The 13,065-nt window shown below is 40.8% G+C and overlaps 1 protein-coding gene across 4 annotated transcripts in view; it reads left to right on the top strand.

Annotated features, from left to right (window-relative positions):
* Positions 1-13,065, top strand: part of FMN2 (formin 2) — a 389,598-nt gene that overhangs the window by 315,709 nt on the left and 60,824 nt on the right. The window lies entirely within an intron of this gene.

The following is a 13,065-nucleotide window of genomic DNA, read 5'->3' as shown; positions in this document are numbered from 1 at the left end:
TATTCATGTGAAAACATTTTGTAAACCTCACACACACATTATTTGAAAGGAATTATACTCATTTGTCTTTACATTCTAGTACATTTTTTAAAACATCTTGACTCTTAGCCCATTTAAAATGGATAAGCTGAACTTTTATCAAGAGAATAATTAGAATTGTCTTCTATAAATAGTATTAAAAACAAACAATGGTGAGTATATTTTTAAAATCAAGCCAGATCATTTTTTCATATTCCATTTGTTAGCATAATAGTTTTAAATGTGCTAATTCTGTTTATTCATGCATTTTTGCTATTAATCTAGAAAGTGGGACTTTGAGCTCCTTTTTCACATGAGCAAAACTGTATAGCTTTCGAATAAATGGTTTAACTGAACTCTGCAGTTCTCCTGGAAAGTAAGGCGGCTGGGCAGATGAGTCTTGACCCATACCCAAAATGCAAATGCAAAGCAGATGAATATATTCTCATCTTCAGATGATTTCACTGGGCAAGCCAAGCCATCATATTGTATTACAAGATGGATTTCGGCAGAATATTGTTAAGGTTGGCTTCATCCCCATTGTGTGTGTTTATGTCAGCTTCTGCTTCTATTTTATTTTTAATTAGCATACACGGCTTTCTTCAATTATGGAAAAGTATCACCAGACCAAATATGATTGTTTTTATTTCCTACAGAGTCACTTAATGTCTATGTCAGCTCATAGGCAGAGAATGTAGAAATTTTGAATTTGTCTAATAAATGTCCATTCCTTTATATTTAAATTTAAAAAATAATAATGAGACTGGGAATGATAAAATCTGCTTTATTACTTAATGAACTAAGGCTAACTTGAAATTTTTCTTCAGTCATTTTTCTTCTATTTCTTTAAATTCTACAGGTAAAAACTATATTTTCAGGTGAAATTGACTTTCGACGTAGAAAAAGAAAAGGTTTTAGAAACACAGTTTGTTCCAGCTATCAGTTGCGTTGATTTCACTAATTTAATTCTGGCATCAATAAAGCTAGTAGAAATGACTGAATGTAAAATTTGAATTCTATTGCAACTATTCAGTTAGATAGCTTACCCTTGTTAGTCAGTGAAGGTGACATTCTGGACAAAGGAAATCAGGGTGAGAAAGGTGTACACCCTCTGTGAGTAATGACAAACAAAGTAATGTGTATGAACTACTCCTATCATTTTAAAGCAATTTTTTTCTAGGAAGTTTGTGACTTTTCCTACAGATTAAAACATTTAGTTTAAGATGTTTATATTTTTCTACAAGACATACATGCTATTGAAATTTTTATATAAAACTTTAAAAATGCCTAGGTGCAGTGGCTCACACTTGTGATCCTAGCACTTTGGGAAGCTGAGGCAGGCAGGTCACCTGAGGTCAGGAATTCAAGACCAGCCTGAACAACATGGCGAAACCTCATCTCTACTAAAAATACAAAAATTAGCCTGATGTGGTGACAGGCGCCTGTAATCCCAGCTACTCGAGAGGTTGAGGCAAGAGAATTGCTTGAACCCAGGGAGCAGAGGTTGCAGTAAGCCAAGATCATGCCACATGTTTCAAAATAGAAGTCTTTTCTTTTCCTCCAGGAGCTAAAGATATCTAGAAAGATTATATATAACTAATCTTCTGATGAGACCGTAAGATGATAGTGAATTTGTTTAATAAGGAAGCAAATAGCACAATTAAACTTAGAGAATTAATAAGTAACGTGCTTTATTTGGACATTATTATGTGATAAAGATTGGACTGTATAGTTTAAAAATGTACTCAATGGATCTCATAGGATCTTTTATAAAATATTCTTAAAGAGAATACACTACATTCCCTCTCCTACTTAAATAATAGCAAGGCAATTGGAAACAACCAGTAATAAAAGGCAAGAAACTGTAATGGAAGAATGCATATTTGTAGAAGAACTTTAAATCACACATTTTAAAAAATAAATACTATTTCTGCATGTAATATTGCTTAAATGGTATTTTAGCAAAGCCAAGATTGCATAACAAATGAGTTGAAATGGAAAATTAATCTTTCATGCAAAATAAAGACAAAAAAGGGGAAAGAAAGAAAGCGGAATGTGGGTTCCACTAGTTTCATACAGTATGTAACTATTCATTTGTCACAGGAGAGAAAATATTTAATCAGTTCTGAACTGATGCACACATACTTTATCATGTTTAGTGACTTTTAGAGTGTCAGTTTGTAAAATGTTTATCCAAGGAATGGACTTCTGGCACATGGATAAAATGAAAAGTGAAATGTTTAGTTCATAATAGGCATATTTTCCAGAATCTTTCTGAGTAACTATCCGGAGATGAATAGAAAGACTACAGGTCTGTGTTTATCTGGCTTAGGCTGGCCGACCAGGCAGGCTCCAGCCTGGTATTAAAACTGAAGTGACATGGAATGTCTTTGCAAAAGCCCCAAACAATGACATCATTCCCTTAATAATATTGATAATGTAGAACAAAGTTAGAGTTTGTTATTTCCCAATTTGGATTTCTTAGTTAACTACTTCTAATCCTGGCAGAAGATTTACTGTCTGGAGGCCCAGCAGAGCAAGGCTTCCCAGGTGGAAAGCTGTTGTTTCATGCCTTTTATTTTCGGGCCATGTGGTAAGTTTTAGATACAGCAACTTTTCTTTGTACAAATGGATTTTCTTCTGTGGCTACATTATCCAACTTTTATAAAATCCATTGACTTTCAACAGTAGGGGAGCCCATGACACCCTTTGCAGATTTTCTGGCCTTGGAAAGTTATACAAAATCTGAGGTGGAGATCGCTCCTGAAGTTTGTTTGTTAGCGTTAGCGCTTTTCAAATAGAAGGATTTCAGGATTTTCTGATTATGAGAATTTTAATGTTTTTTTCCAGTCTTGGTTGATAATTATAAGAGAAACATCAAAGAATTCCTGCCCTTTGGAAAAGTTATGTTGTAAAAATGGAAGCTTTCCTTTGTATAAACTTGAGATCCTTCCCACCCCAATATTTAAAAATATTTGTTGGCCTAGAACAGACTAAACTGTCTCCAGAAGCTATGTTCTCCAAGTTAACAGAGGTTAGAACTCTTAAACTTTTGTGCCCTAAAACCTAAAGGAAGAGTAATGAAATCACTGTGTGTTTGCCGGGGATTCTAATCACCGTGCTCTTGAAATGCAAGTAGGGCAAGGGCTGGAGAGGGCGAAGATAATATGAGAAAGGAAAGATATACTATTTTGTCTACAGTTTTGTTTTTTAAAAAAATAGAAAGTAGAAAGGATAAGGGCTAGCAAATGAGGTTATGAAGTGTCTTTAGGCCGGGCGCGGTGGCTCACGCCTGTAATCCCAGCACTTTGGGAGGCCAAGGAAGGTGGATCACCTGAGCTCAGGAGTTCGAGACCAGCCTGGCCAACATGGAGAAACCCTGTCTCTACTAAAAATAAAAATTAGCAGGGCGTGGTGGCACATGCCTGTAATCCCAGCTACTCAGGAGACTGAAGCAGAAGAAGGGCTTGAACCCGGGAGGCGGATGTTGCGGTAAGCTGAGGTTGCGCCACTGCACTCCAGCCTGGGCGACAAGAGCAAAACTCCGTCTCAAAAAAAAAAAAAGAATGTGTTTAACTGTAGTATCATGTTCCAGATCCATTAGGATTGTCCATGTTGAGAAAATACGCTTCAAGCACCGCAGAGATTCCTGAACTCAATAGTTAAATAAATGAGTCTACAATCATTGTTCAGAGGAAGAAAAAAATTTTTTTCTAAGGAGAATGAAAGCATGAGTTAGTGATTTATATCTACGTTTTATAAGGCAAATTGGAAATCAGCTTTAGAAGACTGTCATTAGAAGGGCTCATTTGCCTACAAGTTACAAAGGATCAATTAAATTACATTACACGCCCAAAGGCATTTCTCAAAGGCCTCCAGAATCCCATGCAAAGGTAAGCAGCCTCAGGAGTGGGGGAAGCGAAGGGAAGCAGCCTCAGGAGTGGGGGAGCGAAGGGAAGCAGCCTCAGGAGTGGGGGGAAGCGAAGGGAAGCAGCCTCAGGAGTGGGGGGAAGCGAAGGGAAGCAGCCTCGGGAGTGGGGGGAAGCGAAGGGAAGCAGCCTCGGGAGTGGGGGGAAGCGAAGGGAAGCAGCCTCGGGAGTGGGGAAGCGAAGGGAAGCAGCCTCGGGAGTGGGGGGAGCGAAGGGAAGCAGCCTCGGGAGTGGGGGGAAGCGAAGGGAAGCAGCCTCAGGAGTGGGGGGACAGAAGGGAAGCAGCCTCAGGAGTGGGGGAAGCGAAGGGAAGCAGCCTCGGGAGTGGGGGGAGGCGAAGGGAAGCAGCCTCGGGAGTGGGGGGACAGAAGGGAAGCAGCCTCAGGAGTGGGGGAAGCGAAGGGAAGCAGCCTCGGGAGTGGGGGGAGAGGAGGGAAGCAGCCTCGGGAGTGGGGGGAGGCGAAGGGAAGCAGCCTCGGGAGTGGGGGGAGGCGAAGGGAAGCAGCCTCGGGAGTGGGGGGAGGCGAAGGGAAGCAGCCTCGGGAGTGGGGGGAGGCGAAGGGAAGCAGCCTCGGGAGTGGGGGGAGAGAAGGGAAGCAGCCTCGGGAGTGGGGGGAGGCGAAGGGAAGCAGCCTCGGGAGTGGGGGGAGAGGAGGGAAGCAGCCTCGGGAGTGGGGGGAAGCGAAGGGAAGCAGCCTCAGGAGTGGGGGGACAGAAGGGAAGCAGCCTCAGGAGTGGGGGAAGCGAAGGGAAGCAGCCTCGGGAGTGGGGGAAGCGAAGGGAAGCAGCCTCGGGAGTGGGGGGAGCGAAGGGAAGCAGCCTCGGGAGTGGGGGGAAGCGAAGGGAAGCAGCCTCAGGAGTGGGGGGACAGAAGGGAAGCAGCCTCAGGAGTGGGGGAAGCGAAGGGAAGCAGCCTTGGGAGTGGGGGGAGAGGAGGGAAGCAGCCTCGGGAGTGGGGGGAGGCGAAGGGAAGCAGCCTCGGGAGTGGGGGGAGGCGAAGGGAAGCAGCCTCGGGAGTGGGGGGACAGAAGGGAAGCAGCCTCGGGGGTGGGGGAAGCGAAGGGAAGCAGCCTCGGGAGTGGGGGGAGGCGAAGGGAAGCAGCCTCGGGAGTGGGGGGAGGCGAAGGGAAGCAGCCTCGGGAGTGGGGGGAGAGGAGGGAAGCAGCCTCGGGAGTGGGGGGAGGCGAAGGGAAGCAGCCTCGGGAGTGGGGGGAGGCGAAGGGAAGCAGCCTCGGGAGTGGGGGGAGGCGAAGGGAAGCAGCCTCGGGAGTGGGGGGAGAGAAGGGAAGCGGCCTCGGGAGTGGGGGGATGGGTCAGATGCAAGCACAGAATCTCCCCCATGGCGGCGTCTGGTGCCTCTGTTAAGATCCCGCTCTGAGAAACAACGCTGGCATTCAAATCCAGGTATAGCCCCTTTTATTTTCTTTTTCAGTTTTCTGACTTTGGGGAAGTTATTGAAACTTCTGTATCTCCATTTTCTTGTTTCTAAAATGAGGGCAATGGAACGGTGCCTGGCTAGAGTTAGCATATTATAATTACTTGATATCATTGTTACCTGATGTTTATTGTAGTGACCTGCCACTCATGGCTCTAGTTTGAATTTTCTTCATGGGTGTTAATGCAAATTCTCAAAAGGGTGAATCTGGTTGGTTCCTAGATAGGTAATATAAGCTCATGAAGGATACCAGCTCCCCCAGCCTGGTCTATAGTTGAGACAAGTTTTCTAAAATCAATGTAAGGAAGAAAAATGGAACATTAACTTTTTGGGGAGATGGGAAGGGCTAGTGAAACAATCAAGCTTACAGATAAAACCATCCTGAAAAGAGAAAATTTGGAGTATATTGAGTGAACTTGTTTAAATTGAATTTTTTTCATTGTGAGAGCATTACCTCGAGAAACGTTCGTCGTCTCATTTTTTGTTGTCTACTCCGGCATGCATCACATGTGGGTAAACTTTAAAAGTAGCATGAAGAAATGTTTTGGCTGATTTCCCTACCATTTGTCTTGAAAGATGATGTAGGTATAGGCTTGGAATTGTAGAAATTACAGCTACAATACTTTTTTTTTTTTTTTTTTTTTTTTTAAGACCAAGTCTCGCTCTGTAGCCCAGGCTGGAGTGCAGCGGTGCGATCTCGGCTTACCGCAACCTCCGCTGCCCGGGTTCAAGCGATTCTCCTGCCTCAGCCTCCAGAGTAGCTGGGATTACAGGCGCGCGCCACTGCACCTGGCTAATTTTTTGTATTTTTAGTAGAGACAGGGTTTCACCATGTTGGCCAGGCTGTTCTCGAACTCCCAACGTCAGGTAATCTGCCCGCCTCGGCCTCCCAAAGTGCTAGGATTACAGGCGGGAGCCACCGTGCCCGGCCACAGCTACACTTTTCTTGCAAAGTTGTAATCGGGGTTGGAGAAGGGAAATGACTGATTCCAGCACCGTTGAAGTCCTGCATCTGCAGAGAGTGTCAAGGAGGGAGATAGCAAGATCTATAGGAGATTAATTAATTCTTCCATCATTTGTTGTGAGAATTCAATGTGCTCACGTGATATTTTACTTAATACCATAACTAACCATGCAGTAAGCATATAATAAATGCAGATTTGTTCCCCTAAAGAGAGTGCATTCTTCTACCTTTCAAACAGCAATTTATTTCAAAGGTCCAAGGTTTTCCACAGTTCCTCTCCTGCCTGCTCCTCCTCCAAATGTTAGCCCATCTGGGTGGGACCAAGGTCACACTCCCATTCCTGGTCACAAAGTCTCTTAAGGAGAAATGTTAGCATATTTGAAATGAAAACATGTTTTAATCCCTCTAGTAATACTGTGGCATGGAAAGTTGCATCTATACTGATTTTTGACAGAGAAAGGGTATTACTGGCACATGAAACCCTAGATGAGCATGAATAAATGTAGATTTTGCATCCTACTTCCAGAAAATTGCCAAACTCTATTGTATATTATTTAACCCACTAAAACAGCTCCCAAAGGTGACTAGGGGTTATTTTTAAATGGTATGAAAATATATTCTTACAAAATAATTTACAAAATCTTTTTTGTTGTTTTTGTTTGTAGTCTTGACATTGTTAGCAATGAATCATGAGTTTTTCGGGGAAAAATTCATGAATTGATCAAAATTATCTGATTTGAGGATATTGCACGTAAGTTAAAGAGAATAGTGATATTTGACATAGTTTTCAAAATTTGTCTAAGAAATATTTGAGCAACTAGGCCAAACATTCTTGATTTATTCTAAGTCTTAAGTAGATTCTTAAGTCTAAGACTCTACCAGAAAGAAAAGGTAGAATGAAAAAGGCAATAAGAACAACAGAGATTAGAAAATAATTTCAATAAGCGGGAAAAAAAGAGGAAATTAGAAAGAGGACATAATAAAGACATTGTGATAGCTACTTGTTCCCCTTGTTTTATTCTAGGGTTTTGCAGCTGAATATCCAAAGTATCATATCCCATGTTTTTTTTCTGAACTGCAAGTTAGACTTTACTATTTTAAAGTTGATTTTTATTTCAAGCATTCAATGATGATTGAAAGTATAGTTTAATATTGGTAATATAGGTACTTTGTAGTCATTTATTTAGAGAAATTAAAGTATGGATGCATTAAAATAACCATAAAATTATTTTTTTAATATTCAATCTATGAATCGAGGTGCTGATTGATTCATAGTTTATGAATCAATAAACTATGATTAGTTTACACGAAAAAAACTTAGATTCTTTAGTTTCTCCTGAAGCCTCTCAGATTCTCCAGTGGTGTCTTAGGCAAAACAAAACAAAACAAAACAAAACACCAGTGCCTTATAGGTTGACAAGCGTATTTTTAAAATCTATATTCAGGGCTTTCTAATTTCTGTTCTTATGAGTGTTTTCAAAACTCGTGCAGCTTAGCCTTCCTTTTCCCCTTTCACATCCCATATGCTCCTGGTTAGATATGCATAAATTAACGTAACATCCCAAATCTCTCAACTTTATTTGAAATATTTGTTTCATCAAGTGTCCTATTTAAGTGGCTAGGCCATGTTCTCAGATATGAGATTATAGAGTTTCAACTTCATTTTCTCTTATTTTTTTACTTTTTATTTTTTTGAGACATAGTATCACTTTGTTGCCCAGGCTGGAGTGTGGTGGTGGGATTTCAGCTCCCTGCAACCCTCGCCTCTTGGGTTCAAGCGATTCTCCTGCCTCAGCCACCAAGTAGCTGGGACTGCAGGAGTGCACCACCATGCCCAGTTAATTTTTTTGTGTTTTTAGTAGAGATGGGGTTTCACCATGTTGGCCAAGCTGGTCTCAAACTCCTGACTTCAAAGGATCCTCCCACCTCAGCCTCCCAAAGTGCTGGGATTACAGGTGTGAGCCACTGCGCCTGGTATCAACTTCATTTTAAAAGCCACCTCTATACTTAGGGTGTACATTTGCATAAGACATTTTGCATTTCTGTATTGTTAAAAGTGCTATTTTAAAATAATACTGTAGAAAATGTGAAATTATTTTTTAATAGATTACAAGATATGAATTCCCAATGTAAGTAAGTGGGGTCAAATGTCTTTTCTGTCCTTTCCAGTAACATATACATGCATAATTATTCAGCATTGTAATATTTGTGTAGACTCCATAAATTATCCTGTATTGTAGTATTTTAATAGACTAAATAATGCCCAAACAATAAGGAAAATAGCAAGATGTTAAATAGTGATAAATCTTTATTGTCTTTATTGGTTTACTAAATCTATAGTCAGCAAATATTACATGGAATCAGACAATGGCATTTTAAAAATAACCTATTATGTATTTCAGGGTCAAAATGTACTAGCAGTGTGAGGACATGTATATCTAAGTAATTTTTATATTAAAATGTTTTAAAAATCAGTAGCCATAAATAATTACACACTTTAGTACTCTTTTGACCAAAAAAGCTAGTTTTTAAAGAAAATGTCAAAATTCAACACTTGGTAGCTTACTAAGGTATAATAAACTGATATTTAAGGTGGATATTTAAAAAACACCTTAAATGTAGAAAAATACAAGCATTTCTTCTTTTGTAATTTTTAATTCCATCCAAAAATATATATTCAAGTCCCAGATCAGAAGCAAACACTATTGGTAAGCTTTTCTGTTTGAAATTCCTCTCTGAGTGAATCTAACGATCTGAAAAATTGAAAATCAGTGACAGCTGCAAAATTGAGACAATTTGCAATAATTGAAGCAAACTTTTAAAATCCATAGGGGCAAACTCAGCCTTAGGATTATAAGGTTCTGCTAGAAGTAAGATCTGGATTTCTGGATTTCCAGAATCTAGACGAAGATCTAGATTTCTAGATTTTTTTCCTCAGATCATCAACCAAATAAATTCCAAAAGGATTAAGGAAGTAAATGTTAAAATTTCAACTTTAACTAGAAGAAAATATTGAGAAATTTTTTGGGATTTAGAAATCGGGATTTTTGTCAGCATCATAGCCACAGAATATTAACATTTGTTTCTATTTCTGCTACTTATTTCTAAGTGATAAATTGTCTGCTTTTCTGAGCTTATTGTTATCGTCGTGTTTTTACGCATGTATATTGCTTCTCCAGTTCATTTCCCTTTTTATTCATTTTTATTTCTCTCAAAGTTGTAAGTGTAGACATAGTTGCAAAAGTCAGTTAGTACCACAAGGCTGACAACAAAAAGCAGCAGCCTCCTGCCCTAGCCAACCCTACCCTCTCTTAGATTTTTCTCAGCTGTTTTCTCTGATACTTTCTACCATGGTTTTCAGTAACATACTTGTGCTGATGTATCATTATTTATCAATTAAGGCATTTTCTGTTAATTTATGATAGTGGTTGATGTAATTTTTATCTCACTCTTTCTTAGTCCCCATCCTACTTCTTCTTCTTGTATTATAATTTTTAGTCAGGAAGGTTGTCTAGAAGATATATAATATAAATTTTCAGACATGCAAGTTCTCAAAACACTTTCCTCACACTTATTTGATAGTTTGTCTAGACATAGAATCCTACTTGAAAATTATTTTCCTTTGAATAATTGAAGGAATTACTTCATTGTCTTTTAGTCTTCAGGGTTGCTTTTAAGAAGTCTAACTACATTGGGCCGGCGCGGTGTTTCACGCCCATAATCCCAGCACTTTGGGAGGCTGAGACAGGCGGATCACGAGGTTAGGAGTTCAAGACCTGCCTGACCAAGAGGGTGAAACCCCATCTCTACTAAAAATACAGAAATGAGCCAGGCATGCTGTCACATGCCTGTAATCCCAGCTACTCAGGAGGCTGAGGCAGGAGAATCGCTTGAACCCGGGAGGCGGAGGTTGTAGTGAGCAGAGATGGTGCCATTGTACTCCAGCCTGGGTGACAGAGTGAGACTCCATCTCAAAAAAAAAAAAAAAAAAGTCTAACTACATTCTTATTGACATTTCCTTGTGTTTGACCTGTTTTTTTTTTTTTTCTCTGAGAAGCATTTCATGTTCTCTCTGTTGGTGTGAAAACATAGAACTTAGGGATTGGTTGGTGTGTGCCTTTTTGTTTACTCTGCTGGAAAGTTTTTTTCTGGTTGGAGTTCCATGTCCTTCTGTTCTAGGGTTGGTCACAAATGATCCTTAGGTTTCTGATGTGGATGATTAACATAGCATTTCTAAAATTGAAATGAGGATAAAATGAGAAGTTTGAGATGGGTAATAAGCCAGCCGTGTAGAAATGCTGAGTATTTGGTTCAGTGTTCACGTCTGAAGCTCAGGAGTGATGTGGCAGGCGGCTGAACTTTGTACATCCTCAATATAAACAGATAGAAGCAGAAAGAGAGAGTCCACGTGATCACCTTAGGAGACGGTGTCCACAGATGATCAGCGGCCTAAGACCGAAGCCATGAGAAATACCATATTTGAGTTGCTGCTAGTGGAAAAGGATTACATAATTGAAGAAGGATGCCAATTCAAAGTGAAAAGAGGAGAAATAGGAGAGTGTTACATTACAGAGGTCTAGGTAAACAAGGGTAGCAGAAAAGCTCAAGAATAATTACAATGTATGCCTAAGGACAAAATATCAATTTGTGATATTAATGGGAGATCATATGCACCCTTATCAAAAATTGTTTTATTTGAATGTTGACGCACTTTGAGTAATTGGGTCAGGAGCTGTATTGCAACGGACTGAAGAAAATAAGGAAGTGGAAACTGAGGATAAGCTACTTTTATTAGATATTTGGTGAGGGAAGGAAGAAGAGAGATTGGATGGAATGTAGAGGGAGACGGGTGGTCCATTTTTTAAAATCACTTTTGGTTGCTACACATGAAGATCCAGATACACTGAAGGCCATAACTGGAGAGAAAATCTGCCTTGTAGGGTAGACAATTATTGTAGTCACAAAACACAAGAAAATGATGATGTAGCTAACTGGCAGCAGTGAGGCAGTGAAGCAGTTGAGTAAAGTGTAAGTGATGCCAGAAACTTAAAAAAAAAGTGTGACAGAATTATAGGAATACAGTGGTTGGGAACAGCACTGGAAGACCAGACATAGGGAGGCTCCCTTTCTTGATTCCTGAATTTGGGAGGGTAGGAGGTGGGAAATGCAATGCTTCCAGAGAAGATCATTATGGATGATATGAGTGTATCTGGTGAAAGCCATGCTTTGATTAAGAAACAGTAGGCCTGGCGCGGTGGCTCATGCCTGTAAGTCCCAGTGCTTTGGGAGGCCGAGGCAGGTGGATCACAAGGTCAGGAGATCGAGACCATCCTGGCTAACACGGTGAAACCCCGTCTCTACTAAAAAATACAAAAAATTAGCCGGGTGTAATGGTGGGCGCCTGTAGTCTCAGCTACTCGGGAGAATGAGGTAGGAGAATGGTGTGAACCTGGGAGGTAGAGCTTGCAGTGAGCGGAGATGGCGCCACTGCACTCCAGCCTGGGCGACAGAGCGAGACTCTGTCTCAAAAAAAAAAAAAAAAAAAAAAAAAAGCAGCAAATAAACATAATAGAGAAGGAAAGTAGGGGTATAAATGTCCCTGACCCCAACCAAATAATCAGGATCCAGAGGGCTTCAGAATGAAGTTGGTAGAGCTAGTCAGTGGGTGGTTTTTATGGAACCCAATCCATGGGGGTGTCATTGCAAGGAGAAGAAGGGGAGTTGGGCTTGGGAAGGAGTTATATACTTATCAGTGAGGAAGGGTGGGTTAAAGGCTCATAGGAGTGACATAAGAACTGAAGAGCATCCTGGGCAGAATTATTTTAGTGGCTAGTGCCAGTAGGTGGACCAACTCATCATGAAATGTAGCTCAGCTTCTGCATCTTGACCTCTGAGATACGTTGGCCTTAATTGGCTTAGGAAAGGCTAATAGAGATCCTGACTTACATTTACACTGAGAGAAGGGCTTGTTTCCTTTGGGTGAGAGAGAATATGAGTACACATAATTAAAGAAATAGAGGGGCATCTTCAGGCTGGACCAGAGAACATAGAAACTCAGTCAAAGTGCCCCAGTAGCTTACAGTGGTGTCTTCTTGGTGACATTGTCTTTTCATGTTTGGACATCATAGGAGATGGGCCCTGTAGATTCGGACTAGAAGCCAAAGAATTTTTCTTTATGTTATAAACTGCATTCGTGTCTTCAAAAATGTTAGGATGCCAAAGAATCTAATTAGCTTGCAAATACTTCTATGGTAGTGCTTGTTCTCCACCTTAACAACTGCCGTGAGGCTCCTTGCTCACTCTTATAAGAAAAGTATTCCACTCAGTGTGGCAATGCTATGCGGTTTTCAACATGCCAGGAATATCTTACAAATATCGCTGGGCTAGTGAAACGGAGATTTATCCAAGCACTGAAGGAACATTTTTAAAATGCCAAATAGTATGTGATGATTATTATTTTCTTTTTTTAGCTTCACAATCTCTGAATTTACCCCAGGGTGAAATTTAGGTTTGTGTGGACTTGGTTGTGGTGAGTGCCTCCTACGTGTGAAAGGGAGTTCTGTCATAGTTCTGATTGTCAATGTCACCGAAGCTAAGGTTGGATCGTGTAATGCCTTTTGTATCTATATCTAAGATGAGGAGGGGCTGCAGGGCTTTGGAGGCCTTAGCCAGCTGGCTCTCCCCATGTGCTGGTGATGAATGGGTAGGGTCATTCTTAG

The sequence above is a fragment of the Pan troglodytes genome, chromosome 1 (genome assembly GCF_028858775.2).
Source record: "Pan troglodytes isolate AG18354 chromosome 1, NHGRI_mPanTro3-v2.0_pri, whole genome shotgun sequence".
Lineage (NCBI taxonomy): Eukaryota > Metazoa > Chordata > Mammalia > Primates > Hominidae > Pan > Pan troglodytes.
This window is presented reverse-complemented; position numbering and strand designations above follow the sequence as displayed.